Raw genomic sequence first — 17246 nt, forward strand, 5'->3', positions numbered from 1 at the left:
GCACAGTTGCAAATCAACTCCAAATTCTGCATTCAGCTGAATGTGAAATTATCTAAATTTCGACACGGGCCAATCAGGCGAGTCATCCGTATCGGGCGGATGCTATCGGAATGTAAAATATACTGTAGAACCATTTTTAGACTACTGCTAGTGTATAGCTTCGGAATTTTTAATTACAAGCTCTGCTAGCTGCTAAGTTATTTTGCACTCACCCAGTCTCTTTGCTTTTTATAGTGTTTCTAGAACAGACCAGAGTTCAGACGTTTATTGTTAACTTCAGGTCAAAAGGTTTAATTAGCAGATGCTTTTCTCTGTGTGTAATCGACATTGAATTTACATACAGCTTAACGTTTCAATTATTTGTAAAATACAAGAGGTAAAGCTATATTTTACATTACATTTTTTTATATCTTAGTGAAAAGGACTTCCTACAAAAAATATAACAAATGTGATGACACAATTATTTCTGCCAATTATGTAGCTAGTTAAATGTTCAATCTGTCATAAAACGATTTGTCAGCTGGAGTATTATCTGTGACAAAGTAGCTCTGAGTCGGAGAATTGATCATGTTGCGGTTGACAGGTTAATCCCGACTTCGAGATAACAACATCCCCAATGTATATAATGTAAAGGAAACTCAATTTGAAAAGGACGCGTGACTGAAAAGCTTCGAAAGATAAGATTCTGTGCTATTTCTATACTTGAAAGTTTTATATATAAATAGGAGTTTTAAAAATCAACGTAATTACTGATTAAACTTACAAGCCTTTTGTTTATTTATTTATAAAAGTTCAATGATTTCACTAGACCCTAATATCTCCTTACATTGTTTGTTAATTAATGCGTCATGACTGTTCTGATTTTATAGCAATTTTATTGAACCATAAATAAGGAATAGGGTTAATGTAAGACCAGAGAATATTCTATTGAATGAGGAAAAACAAGTTAATATCCGTCAAACGATTGGCGCTTATAGCAACAGTTGGCTCACTGGTTGCTTCCATCTTTACAACTTGTTGCCAATATACAACATCGTCATTATCTGTAACGTGTAATAATCATAGGTAATGTATAGTTAGATTTTCCATAAGTAATTCGGATAAACACGTGAAATTAAAATGAACAATATACGTATGATTAAATTTGTAAAATAAAAGCGTCAGCTAATAAAACTTCAATTAGAAAAGTTCAACTACACCTCACATCTAAACTAACAGTGCTTGCTTAGAGACGTTTACAAATAAAATAAATTAAACCTCGCAAAATCCAATTAAGTTAAAACAAAAGTTCAATCTCTGATGGTATAGAGTAGACGGAGGCTGCATTCAACAAACGCTCGCGTTATGCTCAATCGCCCAGCAATTCCTATAGTTGCATTGTTTAGCATGGTCGCTCACAACACATTAACCGTACGTTCAATATATAAGCGCTTTGTTTAGCTCCGAAATTGTAGAATACGTTTCTGGTGAATGAAAGGAATAAATTAGAAGCGATTATCATTGTCGGAGACTTCATCCATCATCATGATTATTGAAAACCATTTCACAGTTGGATACATAAACTATATTGTGTTATACCAAATGGAAACACCAAATAACGCACTCACGCTCCATAAAAGTAAATAAGGCACAAATGCGGCGTGAAATATATGCCACGTCGGTGAGTAACTGATAAGACGTCCCCTCCCCCTCTTCGGAAGTTATCCTCGACCGGGATATCCTTGAAATACCAGATAACTTCCTGAAGTATAGCTGCAATACCGGATGCTGCTGCGATTTTAGAAAAACATTACACTTGGGCGCCTCTCTGACTATTATACATTTATTTAGTATAAAAAAGCTTCCAAGATAGCGAAACGAATATTAAATTGAATTAGCTATGTTTTGTAGAAATTTTGATGAGAGACATAATTTGACCACCACTAATATTTTCTTAATTTATAAGATAGGGAAAGGTTTGCACAAATAATAAAAAACCTAACAGGATTAGAGCGTTAAAAACGATAAAAAATACGTCAACACATGTGAACACGGTAGCAGCTGTGAAGCCCGCATCCATCACGGGCTTAGACTGTCCAGGCGACAGCTGACAGCTTTACCACCTGACACTTCAAACTATTTTTTGTTAATATGTCATGTCATGTCGTATTCATGTTTAGCATGTTTTTTAACAATAGTTACTAAAAACACTGCAATACTTTATTGGTCCTTAACGATATTGTATAAAATTTAATGATTTCAAATTATAAATGTTTTACAAAATATTATATTGATAAAAATATAACTGCTATTAGCCGAGTAGTTTTGAATGGCTTTACTTCTTCAGAAAAGAGCTCTCTGGATTCCTTTGAGTGAGAGGGTTATGTAGGGACGGACACGAAGTGGATAATCTCCCAAGCGATAGAAGCGCTTCCTCGTAAATATTTTTATGAAAACACCTCCACTTAAGAATAAGCTATACAGAGATTGTGGCTTTAACTTTTTCCATATTATAAAGTTGAAGACTGGATAAAAGTTGGAGGAAACTTAAAAAAAGTTGCTAGGTATACGTAAAAAACAGACGGTTATCATGAAAACATTTAACAATTTATATTTATTTTCAACATACAAACATACAATATTTACAATTTTCTTAACCTACATAATTATAGTAAAAATACTTAAAAATAAAATTAAAACAAATTTAAAAAGTTTGGTCCTTGTGGCACACCTTTAACACTGGGCAGTATTTCCTCGCTGTATTGCAATACTTAGTTGAGCGAAGAAAGCACCAGCTCTGGGGTCACCGGTACTATCTATCAGGCGCCAAATTAAAAATTTTATTAGCACCTGAATCCCACGGCCCAAGAGTCCCAAGAGTATACAGGGAACAAAATCATAAGTTGGAGGAATGACGCTTATACTTGAGCCGTTTATTATTTTCCGCCTGCTCTGCGACGAATAAAAAAAAAATACTTTTATGTGCCTTCATATTTTGTCATCTGTATTAACCGAAGTTAATGTGGCTCATTAGAGACCCGAAACAGAAAGTAGAGTAATATATAATAATGACTGTGATGTGTTAGATAGGGTTAATGGACCGAACTAACAAAGTCATTGTGATGAATAAGGCTAATAGTGAGGGACGTATAAGGCCTTATATTTAACAACAGTGCCTCATGTATTGCAAGACGGCTAATTAATTATGCTGGCTGGCTGTTGATTAATTGATCTTTATACGACCAAATTTCTCTTAGAACTAATTACTGCATATAAGTAATTTTTATGTAATAGAGCAAACGAGGCGGCGCGGCCATAAGAGGTATGGCATCAATCAGTAACTCTTGACAACGCTCCTTCTCGTACCAGGATTGCTAATCTTACCTTCTTGGAATATGTGTTAATACCTGAAACAAACGAATGCTATTTGTAATGCTAAAATTGGAAGGTTGATATATCATGGTATTTTTACGAAAATATCTTTTATAACTTAATTATTTACTACGAGTACAACTTATATATTTCATACAACTACGATGTTTTAACATTTATCATTGTAATGCAATGAATTTAAGCAAAATAAGGTTATACTGCGATTTATAACATTCAGTAACTTTTGCTCTGAAGAGGGTCAGAATAGTAACAACACATTTTTATATGCACTTCGTGGGCGTACTAAACTAAAGAAAGATCATATACGGCTCAGATACAGTTCTGAGTAAAGTATGAAAATTTTATGGAAAAACGATTCGTTTCGACCTGTCAAATCCTCACATTGTACTACTATTAACTTGACGAACCTATCGTAAAACTTATGCTAAGGCTTTATTAGACTACCAACTACTAGTCTACGCATGACAGTAGACAGTTTCAAACTTTTTAATCTTCTTGCCTTTTGATGCGAAAAGTTAGAGAACATGAATATTAATATTAAAAGCTTTAAACTTTACTTATTTCATCAAAACTTTGTTCGGCACAGAGAGATCTATAGAACAAGTGTTCTTAAATAATTCTTTTAAATTTGTACAAAATTAACGATACCATATTATTATTTTACGAAATTGAGTGAATCTCTTATCTGAACAAGAAATAATATAGCAATGGCCATAGATCTCTATCTATCGTGGGTTCATGTCCTTGTTTTAAACAAAAGAATTTTTTTATAAAATCTGCTATTTTATTAGCTTAGGATTATGAATTTCACATTCCTATACAATCAGTACAGCGCATTCATAATGACTTTTGCAATATATTTTATGTTATATAAAAGTTTTGGTTTACACGAGTAAAGACCTAAATAACTCTTTTAATTATTGTATTCTGCTATCAAAAATATTTTGCCGGCATAGAGGTTAAAAATTAAGTAAAAATTTTAATAAACAAGTTTTGAACTGTAGAGAACAATAAGAAATAAACTAAGCTCCTTCAAGGCAGAATATATAACATATATAGACAACTTTAAAAGCTTAAGCACGTAGATCATACGCCACGATAACGTCTGGTGTTAATAAAATACTCAATTAAGCGACGCCAGCCGTGACGCCATTCAGTGATATCATAATATCAAACAACGAGAGCAATGATGTCATATTAATGTGGAAATATTGTTAATGGTATATACTATAAACAACTAATTAAAATAACACAGATAGCCAATAGGGCCTAACTTATATTACCAAGTTTCGGGTAAAAAAATGTTATACTAAAAATCACAACATACTTCGATTTAAAAAAATGGCTGGAAAAATGTATGTCTCAGTAGCATGATTTTATTACCAATTATTTATTAATGACTGCGTAATATATTTGTATGAAAAATCGTATTTATTTAGCTTACTTCTTTTACTGTTTTATTTGGGAAAGATACTGAGTCGAGATTAAGCACATTACTGGCATACAAACAGAGTATTACTGCCATATCCCAAAACTGTATTGGAATTTAAAATTAATCCCTTAGTTACAGATCTAATATGATATACAAAATGAAAATGCATATGCGTGCCTACAAGCAGTGTGGGTTTCTATTGGCGCTGGTATTACTTAACACTCGGCTATATTAAATATTAATGCTATATACAGAAATAAGAATAATAGGGATCGCATTTCACAATGAAAGAAAAACATTAAATCTCCCGGGGAATCAGTGGCGGAAACCAGTATAGCGGCCGCCGTGAATTTACTTTTTATCACATCCTTGGCAGTTTATTACGACTATGTGACCAGATTTCAATATTTCTACGGTTCTTATTTGATTATATCGAACAAATGTTTATCTCATACACACTTTCATAAAATTAATGAGAAAATAGATATTGTCATCCATTAAATATTCTTTAACACAATTATATAGTATAATTAATACTTAAATAATACTAATATGCGGTTCCAAACAAACATACATAGTAAGGAATATAATGCAAAAATGGAGAAGTGCAAAGTTAACGTTAAAATGAAAATACAAATTACATATACAGTTTATAATAATTTAAGACTTAAACGTAAAATTAGATACATTACGTAACGCGCAAAGAAACACAAAGTTATGGGGCCGCCTTCGCAAGCTTCTAAAAGATGCAAAGTTCCAAGCGCCGCGGGACTTCGAGTATTAATTTATCAAGATATTTACTTAATACAATATCGGAGCGGGTTTAAACATGAGAAAATATTACTAACAAAGTATAAGCGACGTATTATTTATGCGAGTTTCCTTCGGGTATTCTACGAAAACTTTTAAGTAACACGAGATCTTCATTATATCAAAGTACTTTGCTGGGTGTATTAAAAAGAAATTTCTTTGCAAATTGTCTTTGGAGATTAAACATTTATCATCTCGTAATTACGCAACGGAGAGATATTTGAGTTAAAAAGTAAAATGAATAAAGTTAGGGAAGAAGCTTTTAGGAAATCTATTTGTCGTAATTGCTAATCGTAATGCCTGTCAACTTTTCTATTTTTTTATGATTGCCACGTTATAACATTTTCTTTTACTTCTGTAACCAAATAGTATGTCTAGTTAAGGATTTCTAGTTAATTTTATACCTTGAATTTTAGGTTAGAGTAGTGACTAATAAATGATATAGTAATCAATTAAAGAGCTAATATAAGAGAACATTACATAATATATACTTATAATATATGATGTTAGACTAGCCAGGGTTTTACTATTATGCGATAAACGGTGCTTTATACATCACTTTGTTTAATTGGCTAAAGTAAATACGTATAGTCATGAATTAAAGAGCCAAGACCACAAATAAATTAGCAGCAAATCGCATGTGTACAGTTAGAATGCAGCCGAGGTCTAAATAAAATCAACCCAAAAATAGCCACTAAAATATATAATGGTAAATCAGAACAATAGACTTTAAATGGCCAACTTCGCTGTAAAGAGACTTATTTAAAAACGAAAAGGTTTAAGAAGAAAAGTTTGACATTATTTGATATTATATAACATTCTTCTAATTGCTTGCTTTCGAGGCTTTAAGCCGAATTGCATAATATATAGTCAATTTTGACTAGGCCACTTCTTGGTTGTCCACCCCACTGTCCAAGTATATGTATTAAGACAAATATGGCTGTTTTCTAATATATGAGAGCAAATGATTTACGTAGTTAAAGATCACTAGTGAAATACTTCTTGTTTGAAAATTTGTTTGGGTTGGTTTTGTTAACATTTTGAAAAACAGTTTCGATAGTTAGCGAGTGTTTTTGTTTTAAACGATATACTGTATTTTCTTTAAAATAAATAACCCCGGTGTCATGTCAACGCCGGCTCGGGCCTGAAGAGATTTATGTTCTAGGGATTTTGCACTTCCATGAACAAAAAGTAAAATGTGACCGTTCTAACCATTTATACTTGCGACCATCAACTGCTATTCATAACAAAAGACATAATAGATTACGTTCTGCATTTCATTTGTTACAGGTGAATAATTTGCTGGGATTCTAAAAAGGGACACATAATTATAAACGAATTTTCCTTTTTCCGTTATCTAATAGAACACGTAACGTTTCATTATGATAGTTGTGTAAAAACGAATAAAATAACAAATATTTATAGTTTCTCTTTTAAAAAGTATATATTCGTACATTCAAAGATATATTGTCATAACAAACATAAACTAGAATCTTCAAACATCAAAATCAAAATGTAATTAAGGCGTTGCCATACGAAGTCCGAAACCACAGCGTTGACGCAAACGCCCAGAATTAACTTCACGCGACAGTGGCGCCACTAATTGGCTGTTACCATGGTGACCACTCATTCTCCGCCGAAATATAGACACGTTTCGATTGTAAGTGACAATTATACGCGAGACTGCAAGTAAAATTCGTTATACTAATTGGATACTGTTAAAATAATAAATCGCATGTCAAACCAATTACTGACTTTTTCATGGAACGGTAACTATTATGCTGGTATCATAAAATAAACAGAATTTTTGGAATAAAACGAAGTTTTAAATAATATTAAGATAAGATATTACCAAGTTTTACTACTGTCTTAGTATTATAATGGGTGCAGATTAATTTTGGTTAATATTGAAGCAAATAAATAAATAAAGCAATACATTTTCGACTTAATTAAGGCGCATGATGATGTAAATTTTTTACGCATGAAACGCAATAATAATAATATTAGCGTCACGAAGATGTGCAGCGTTTTTGTTGAAGAAAAGGGAGAGAGCGTTTGACACCGATTGAGAGAGAGTGAGAAAGGGCGAACCTGGAGCGAGAGTAGAACGACAAAAGATATGTTTGTCCTTTGTTTCTCCCTCTAACTTTCGGAAATCTGAAGTTTTAGATTTGTATAAATATGAGCAGTTAAAAATTCGTTTGCCAAAATGTTCCACTTCTGACATGATCCATATATCGCATAGATCCATGAAATTTAGCATGAAACATGAAATTATAGGCAAAGCGTCCCTTAGAGCATTGTAAGGCTACTGTTGTATGTATGCGACTTTGTATGACTAAAACAAATATTACCTAATCTGAATAATAATCTTACATTCAGTTATAGCTGCTTTAGAATATTAAACAAAGGACGAATATATATAATATTATATAGCCAATTTGGATGATGCCGTTTCGGTTAGGCAGCGCCGTGTGGTCGTGACATATTGAATTATGAACGGATTTCAAGAATACATCATTTCAAATGCAACATTTGTATGTGCTTCCAAACAATACGAACAAAATGTGTCTAATGAAGAGGAAAATCACACTCGAATATTTCAAAAATTAATTAAGTTTTTTGATGAATGAAAAAATTATTACGCAGTCTGTAGTGCAGGAAATCTGTATTTGTGGCATATTTATAAACATGACAAATACTCCTTAACGCACTACAGTAAAATTTATGACCGGCAATAAACAACGCATAATTAATATTCTTTTAATTAAAATAAACTCATTGCATCCCTACAAATTGTTAAAAAGAACCTTATTTTATGATAAACGTACTAGGCTCACATATTACAATGAACTTTGGTTAAAAGAATTTAAATTAGATAAGAGCTTTATAATATAGTTATGATTAAAGATAATACATGTTACCATAAGTTTAGTTTACATTACATTAAACATTTAGTTTATAAAATGAAATTTAGAAAGGTTTTGTATTTGTGATATTTTAATTAAATATAAAGTTAAAAAAGACAATAATTACATAATTGCACAATAACAATATCTTGTATTACATATCTTTTGTGACAAAAGATCTAAGACAGGCTGACTGAAAAGGCGCTTCTTTGGGGATCCTGAAGTGTATTGTTAAAGCTTCCAGAAAACGAGCCACCATTATTTACTTGACAGAGAAATCTTCCGACGTCATGATAGTCCTTAATATTTCTGAACGTAATACAAATTTATTGTTTGCAATGACATACAGAGTTTCATAAACGCTTAAAATTATTATTCTTCCTTTCATGTAGTTTCTAACGTATTCATCAATACTTTACCATGAAGCAACAATATATATATATATATATATTCATCTTATTATGCATTTAGTAAATAAATCAGTGGCAACAATGATTTGTATAATACACAAGCATTAACTGTTATTACTTGAACACTTTAAACTTTCTATAAAATGTTGATTAATTTTACGTTTAATAAATATTCAAACGAGGCGTCTGAACGCTTCAAAATAAAGCTATGTCAAAACTAGGTGTTCCCTTGTTGACAGTTTGGGTAAGTCTCGATAGCATCAAAGGCTCGCCCGCGGGAACTTCACAAACAATTCACATTTCAACCGCTCAACTTCGAACAATTCGATCTATGAGATGAAGCTGAATAAACTGCACTCTGCAGAAACACTCGAATTAAATTTAACAGTGCCTATTTCGAGAGAACTGTTTCCAGACTTTATTTTAGATTGATATTTCATTGTGGTTTGTGCTGGTCTCACTAGAACAATACTTTACATCGTTGAAGTACCCAATCCGAACAGAAATAATTTAAACTCAAACAAAACACAAACTTTAAGTTTATTCAAAATACAAAACACCTGGACGTAAAAGTCGCTCTAAGTAGAAATAAACGGTATTGAAACTTGGAACTTAAAGTGACGGACGGTAAGCCTCTTAGGAATTATTTTGACTACATTCAAATATACGTTCATTTATTTATATAAAAAAAATCTTATACTAAATACCAATACAAAAATATTTTAGCAGGTACACGCGTAGCACATTATTAGCATCGTAGCACGTAGCATCCGTAGCATCTGTGTAGCAGAGTGCGTCGGAGTTCTAGATGATTTCAATGTAGTCGTAAACGTAACAGAGAGAGCCGCGTGTGTCTTATGATAGATTACCTTCACACTACCAATAAGATCACACGCCGGGCTCGCCTTGTTTCGTTTTTCTTCCTTTCACCTCTGAGATTATTAATATCTTCACGAATCTTCATAACAAGGATGACTTCTAGAACGCTTATTTATACAGTACACAATAAAGTAATTTACCACTAATTCCAATCGAGTTTTATACAAATAACGTATTAACTGTAATCAAATAGTCAACTATTCAAAATTTATTCAAATCCAACGTTCACAAAAACGTGAAATAAAGGGACAGAGTGAATAATTCATTCATTCTTTATTCATAGTCGCTCCAACGATATGAATATGTTGCATTTATTTATGAAATATCGAATCCGTCCCGATAGTAAATGTTCCGGAGGTATGTTTTATGGCAGCCCATATCTGTTTAAATCTGGACGTAAACGAGCGTTTTCACACACAAATAGACTATGATTGTTTTATTTCAACATTGATTGCACCTTGATGGATTTAACATCTAGGTGCAATCAACAAACGAATCCCTTTTGTGAGCATTCGAAAATTTATTGAAACTGAAAAGAGCAATCAGTATTTCGTAGGGCCCAGCTCGTAACTATTTGGTTTCATTAAAGCTCCTTCGTAGACACGTGTACAAAGTAATGTTTCCACAGTCCCTTTTAACCCATCTATTTCAGTTCAGTAGGGCAGCAGAATATAATATAATGTCGCGGCTGATCGGAGCGGACATCAATTATTACAGTTGAACGAATCAGTTCATTTCACGCCGCGTACCATTAACCACCTTGTTATAATATTTACAGTTTCCACTTTAATTATACCATCAATCACGTAAATGCCATACACTAAATCATATCTGTTATACCTTTTCTTTACTTATGCACAAATAAAATCAATATACTTTGAAAAAATGCTTACGTCGTATAACTTAGATATACACAAAAACATTCAACAAATTATATATTTAAGTACACAAAAGATTACGCTATCAATGATTTTATACAGTTTCGAACAACATATGGCAAGAGATACAAAATTAAATTTTACACTATTTAGTCCTCGACAACCCGGCATAAAATAAAAGTTTATTATTTATAAATCCTTCTTATTCTACAATACCATTGTGTCGTGATACACAGCTAACTTACCTAAAACGGGATAAAACTATTAGACTATAGACGGAATCCTTTGAAAGCGTGAGGGCTATGAAGCATCAAGTAAATTATCTGAGAGTGGTTGAAGTGGTGATAATGGCGCCCTGTACTCAAGAGGTTTGGGTAAATAACCTCATTCATGGATGCCGAGTACTAACGACGATGCGTATATTTATATACTTAGGATGAATCAACTACCATAGGTGTATTTTACTAAGTAAATGTCGCAATCCATCACAAAAATCCACACTTTCATAGGAAAATTTAGGTTTAAGGTCACTGTTAGCTGACGATATGTGTAAGTCCAGTGTTAATTTTTCATGTTTTCAAATGTGATTATTAAAACTCGATTATATATATACCAAAATTAGATAGATTCCGAAATAATTTAGAAGTAAAAACGCGAAGCGTGCATTTGCCATGTTGACAGATTTTAAAGCTATCGAAAGCACCGAGCGAATTATTAAACATAACGCATAAATCTGACTTCCTGTCAGATGAAAACTTCGATTCATGACTTGACCGGTTTATGCATAACTCGTTATCCGTGTTACACTGTAATACAACTAAAAGTTATTAGGAAATAAAAGTTTTGGATGGCTGGATTCTTGACGAGCTTTGTCAAACACTAACCACACATTGTATAAGTCATATCTTAGACAAATGCGGGCAGGTATAAAGTTATGTTACTTAGTAACATTTATGAGTTATGTTATTTTACTGCTGTTGTCAATTTATTACTATTATTTGCTGCATACGTAGAGATTAACTTCAATATTAAATGTCACAGTTTTATTTAGTTGTTTGAATGTTAGTCATAATGCAGATGAGAAAAACTTTATAATTTCTCGAATATGAAGACTCCTTTGAACATTCATTGTTCAGAAGACTTCGCAGTGCTTTGCAAATTATTTCACGGCCTGAATACCTGAAACGACTACGACTTATAGTTAGAATTCATGTGGTCTTTGCTCAACATATTTAACTACGGAAATGCAACAATTAGAATTAAATTAAGGAAAATTTTATTTTTAATTATATATGTAAACGACGGTTTCGTTTTAGTATTTATTTGGTTGAAAAAAAAACCCGAATTGAAGAGGGTATCACTCAACTCGTAGAACACGACTCTCATTTTGAGAAGGGAAAGCGATACTACACTGATAAAAACAAATATAAAAGGGTAAAGCCAAAGAGGTGAAACATGACGTGTGTAAACAGGCCCCGAGGTCGTTCCACTTTATTTGGGCTCGAACACTTTCCGAAACGACACATTATCCAGATTAAACTGAACGCGAAAGCAAACGTGCAGATATTTCTGCTATCTTATATTAACGCTAGTATGCTAAAAGCATTTTCTGCGCTAAAAACTTCATACACTTCTTTGAATAACCCAAAGATAACTTTTGAAGTATTTAATTAAGACTGATAGACTAGTGGTTTAACATGCGACTGGTATACGCCTACGCATCGACAAACAATTCTGTATTTGCAAATAACACGAACACGATGAAGGAAATCATCGCGAAGAAATTAACTACATTTACGACGTGACCAAAGACATCACCTTGTTGCCTATAAAATATCAATCAAACATATGCGATCTGACATCCAAATTATATTTAAATTAATGAAATTCCATTGTAGAACAGGAAAAGACCCTTTCATAAATTCGATGCTTTTTCATATGTCTATTAATCGAGTAATATGTGAGGAATTTGTTTTAATTGAAAAAAATACTCTAATAAACATATAATAACTATAAATGTTATAACTGATATCAGGTCTAAAGACTTTAACGAGAATGTAAACAAAAATAACAAGTAAACAACAATTCTGTATTTGTTCTGCAAATCGCATTCGAACAAGCGGCGCGTGTAATTACACAGGTGCCATTAATTCAATTAACGACCTATAAAACCTAACTTTTTATTACTCGTGAAAAAATACATGCAAAATAAAACAAATAGGGTAGGGCAATAAATTTCTCAGTTCACCGCAAAGAGACGAAGACAAGCAAGAGGCCGACTGGCCTAAATAAGGGTTTTATCGGGTACCCTTGACAATACACCCAATAATAGGGACAAAATATCGATTGTTTTAGGCACATATGACAATATGTTGTTTAATATAATGTTCCAAGAATCTTGAATTTCTTAAAAAATCACGACGAATTTCTTAAAAGAAAGTATAAAATAATAATGTACTTAATAAATTCCCTCTTGAAATTTCTCTATATTTTATTATTATTAATTATTATTTATTTTAATAAACATGTCAATCATCAAGTTAGAAGAAGAGTGTGCGAATGAATAGAAACGTTAACATTTAATGTGTACAAATTTGTAAGTATGTAAGAAATATTTGTATTTGGATGTAATGTGTGAATGTATCAGAGTTGTGGCCCTTCACAAAACGGTTGTACTTCAAACTTGTTGCGAGCGGGCGGCACGTCAACACTTGCTCTTGACAAGTCCATTATAACTTTCCTGAACTAGAACTAGAACTGCGCAAAAAAGAGCATAACGTAGTACTGTGCAGTTGAATATTTTTACTTGTTTCTGGGAAGTCAGGAAACACTTGTAAACTAACATAATTTATGAAGCAGTAATGGGCTAGGTAAAAACTTTCATTTCAAATTTGTTAACTGGAGTAGGGATTAAATGTTTACATCATACTTAATACTAATTATATATTTTCGTTAACTTACATGAATAATTATTGTATGTAAAAAAATATTTTATGACAATAAATTTAATTTACAAAGTCTCAACATTTGTATTGTATAAACTTTGTTTTTATAAAACGCCATATATAATAAAGTAAAAATAAAAGCAATAAAAATGTTCCCAGCGTCGGGTAGAGAAGACAGGTATCGAGAGAAATGTTGACAATCTCAGTGTGTTGTCCGAATACAAATAATTTTAGACAATGTTCTACAATAAGATTTGATATTTCCATCACAACTATGTTTGACGGAATATATAACATTATCTGAAAGGAAAGTTTGTTAATACAGGTGATAGTAAACGAAACGAAATTGTAACTAGAGTAAAAACAATTAGTGTTTTCATGAATACTTGAAATGTTGAAGCAGTGTGTTCGAAAAATATAACTTATTTATTGTTAAATATTTATCCCATAAATAAGTTTCAGTGCTAAAACTTTATCAAAGTAGATATAAAAATTAGTTACAATTTTAATGATTAAGAAATTAAATTTAAATGTCAAATAGATGACATATAGGCAATAGCTAAGAATAATCAACATATACAATATCCGATAAAAAGCTTTAACAAAACGCAATCACAAATAAGAACAATGGCCATCCTTATCACAAAGGCTCGCAAACGAGCCGGCGAAAATAATAAAACTTTTACGAGCACCCTCATGTGAGATCAACAATGCTTTGTTCGTATATCCTCTATCAAACAATTCCGTGATTATGGTTCAGATAGAACTAGTATAACCTCATACTTAAGTTAGGTGTTTACAGCAGATCCACCCAGTACAAAGTGTACAGTATTTTTTTTAAAATTTCACATTTATATTCTTCAAGACATTGTTGGTCACGGCACTTGACAGGTCAATCGTTTTTCATTTTTAGTGTAAGTTACATTAACAATAAATCACACTTATTATGTATATATGTAAGTGACTGAACTAGATTTTTCAATCCTCAATTCCTAATAATTAAACTTTGTTAAATGTTAACAAAAAATATGAGGACATAATATCGTTGGAATTCATTAGATACTAAAAAGGTTACATATACATTTGTACTTTAATATTAAACGTAAATTTAACTGCAAATACATAAATACGGGAGAGTATCGCGACAATGCTAAATGTTCGATAATACCCTTTGATTCTGATTTATTGCGGTCATTTCAACATTTTCGGTTCAATTTTTACAAATGTTATCCAGGGTCCATACCTCATTTTAATATTTTTTACATTCTATTCTTGTCCTGAGACATAGTCGAACAATGAGATCACTTACTCACTATGCTGGCTCTGTGACCCATTAAACGATGCCACGAACAAGGGTAAATCTTATAAGATTTTTTTAGAATATAACGTATCGTGCTTAGTGATAATTAAACGCCTGTAAAATATAACAAGACTACAACAAGACTAACTATGTATAATGCATTTAATGTTAAAAACACCACCTTCAAATCCGGAAATTATACATGTAACAAATATAACTTAACAATAATATTACTATGTATTACGAAAACAAAGTAGTAATTAAACAGTTATAATTGCTTCCACGATTATATGATCCATGACAAACCCTAAATTATTGAAATGCGGAGATCCAATCGATACAAGAAAATCAATTGTTTCATAAAGAACCATTGGCGGATATTGAGACGTGTATAAAGAGTTTTGGTTCTTTAAAATACATTACAGATCTCAAAGCGGTAGTGGCCGATGGTCAGAAATAATCTTTAATTTAAAGTATCACACTCTCAACAGCCTTACAATATAAGCCTTACGCATTAAACACGACATAAAATATGCAAGTCCGAGCGGCGGACGCGTGTATCTCTCATAACGAACCGACCTCTATATTTAGTATTGTGCATAATTAACTGACCACACTTCTCCTAACCGGAGATTAACACAACTTCTGTGAGGAATTTTAAATGGACTTTTAAAACGTGCATATTTCTGCGAGCTTTGAATATTAAATGAATCTTGATGAATTCAGAGCCGCAAGTTGTATATTATCTAGATAGGGATACGTATTGGTGAAAATATCATATTTAACCTATTGTGTTAATTAAATTATTTATTTGTCTCTTCTCAGTGCAGCGTAAATACAATATGACAACAATATACGAATTAGTACTTTAGTTAAAATAATGCAATTAAACAGACTTAGTTTTTATGAATAAGTGGGTTAACAAATAAAGTTTTTGTTGCGTCAATGCGCGCAGTTTTTGTTGCAGTTCGAGTGTCCATGGGCGGCGGTATCACTTAACGTCAGATGAGCCTCCTACCCGTTTGCCTCCTGTAACATATAAAAATGTCAGCCGAATAATTATTTTATACAATGTGGTATAAAACAAAATATTACTTCCTCTGTCTGTTTCCTTGAACTAACATGGTTTCTAGGCCATCTCGGTTAATTAAGCAATCTTTCCAAGCCAACTAACTTGTTTTATCGTCAGAACAGCCGCAACTACGCGTAACGCAAACTTGCTTCTACTTGTGGGAGGAACTTTTATTTGCGCCTCTGACCGCGTGACGAGAATATATCTACTTTACGGTCAGCGAGCTTTAGTTGTGTGAATATTAGTATGGAAAGCTAATACTTACTACAGTGTATGCTAAAACGGATAATCTGAAGTTTAAAATGTATTCCGCTTCCGAATTTGGAAGCTTGATAGGTTCTTTGCTGGTCAGAGACTGCTTGAGCCCACTATAATTACTTGAGCGAAAGAAACCTTGCTTTCTCTTCAAGGTTTAGTTCTCCAGAGTCATTTACACGGCCATAGAATTGAATAAATAATTAATTAATTGAATTAATAAGTACGTTAGGATTTCAGAATAACATTTAAGTAAAATGTAAAGTATTACTACATGTATAAGAAAAATAGAGATATATATTCAAACATAAAAATTTAAAAGAGATGTACTGTAACAACAGTTCATCTTTTAAAAAAGAATATCGGTATTTATTCTTGCTTTGAGCGATATATAGACAGAAAGATATAAATATCGAAAACAGCTCCCTGACATCGAGAGGCACGGGTGCGCTCTTCTTCGACAAAGCGAATGCGTTCGCCAAGGTCTGGCACAACGGCTTGGTTTACAATATCTACCACCTTCAAGTGCCACTAAGACTCGTGCGTATCGTACACGTCTTCCTGTCCGATCGCTCAATGCGCTGTCATGTAGAAAAAACCTCTCGCCTTCTGTTCACGCTGTTCACCAGCAAATTCAAAAAGAGGTAACCCTATACGGGCAAGCCACCCCGTGGCAAAAGTCCGTCAAATATCAAAATAATCGCGACCGTTGCGCCTATTTACCGGAGAAACGTCAATCTCCACCAAGACCAGGAGCTCCCTACTATAGCCTAATGGATCAACCGACAAACCGACAAAAATGGTCCATAGGTGGCCCCGACATTTCCTGACGGATCCGGATGATCCAATCACCGTAGCAAATGAAAAATTAAAAGCCGCCCGCGCCTATAATAATAGTAATAAAAAGAGTGGCGGAGAGTTTATTGCCAGTTCTTGTCTTTCGTTATACGCCCTTGATTTGAGAACTGACTGTAAATGTAAAAT

At 32.7% G+C, this 17246-nt stretch overlaps 1 protein-coding gene across 7 annotated transcripts in view; it reads right to left on the reverse strand.

Moving 5' to 3' along the window:
- The window catches only part of LOC123719942 (syntaxin-binding protein 5), a 127464-nt gene that overhangs the window by 41333 nt on the left and 68885 nt on the right, over positions 1-17246 (reverse strand). The window lies entirely within an intron of this gene.

Source organism: Pieris brassicae, chromosome 2 (genome assembly GCF_905147105.1).
Source record: "Pieris brassicae chromosome 2, ilPieBrab1.1, whole genome shotgun sequence".
Taxonomy (NCBI): Eukaryota; Metazoa; Arthropoda; class Insecta; order Lepidoptera; family Pieridae; genus Pieris; species Pieris brassicae.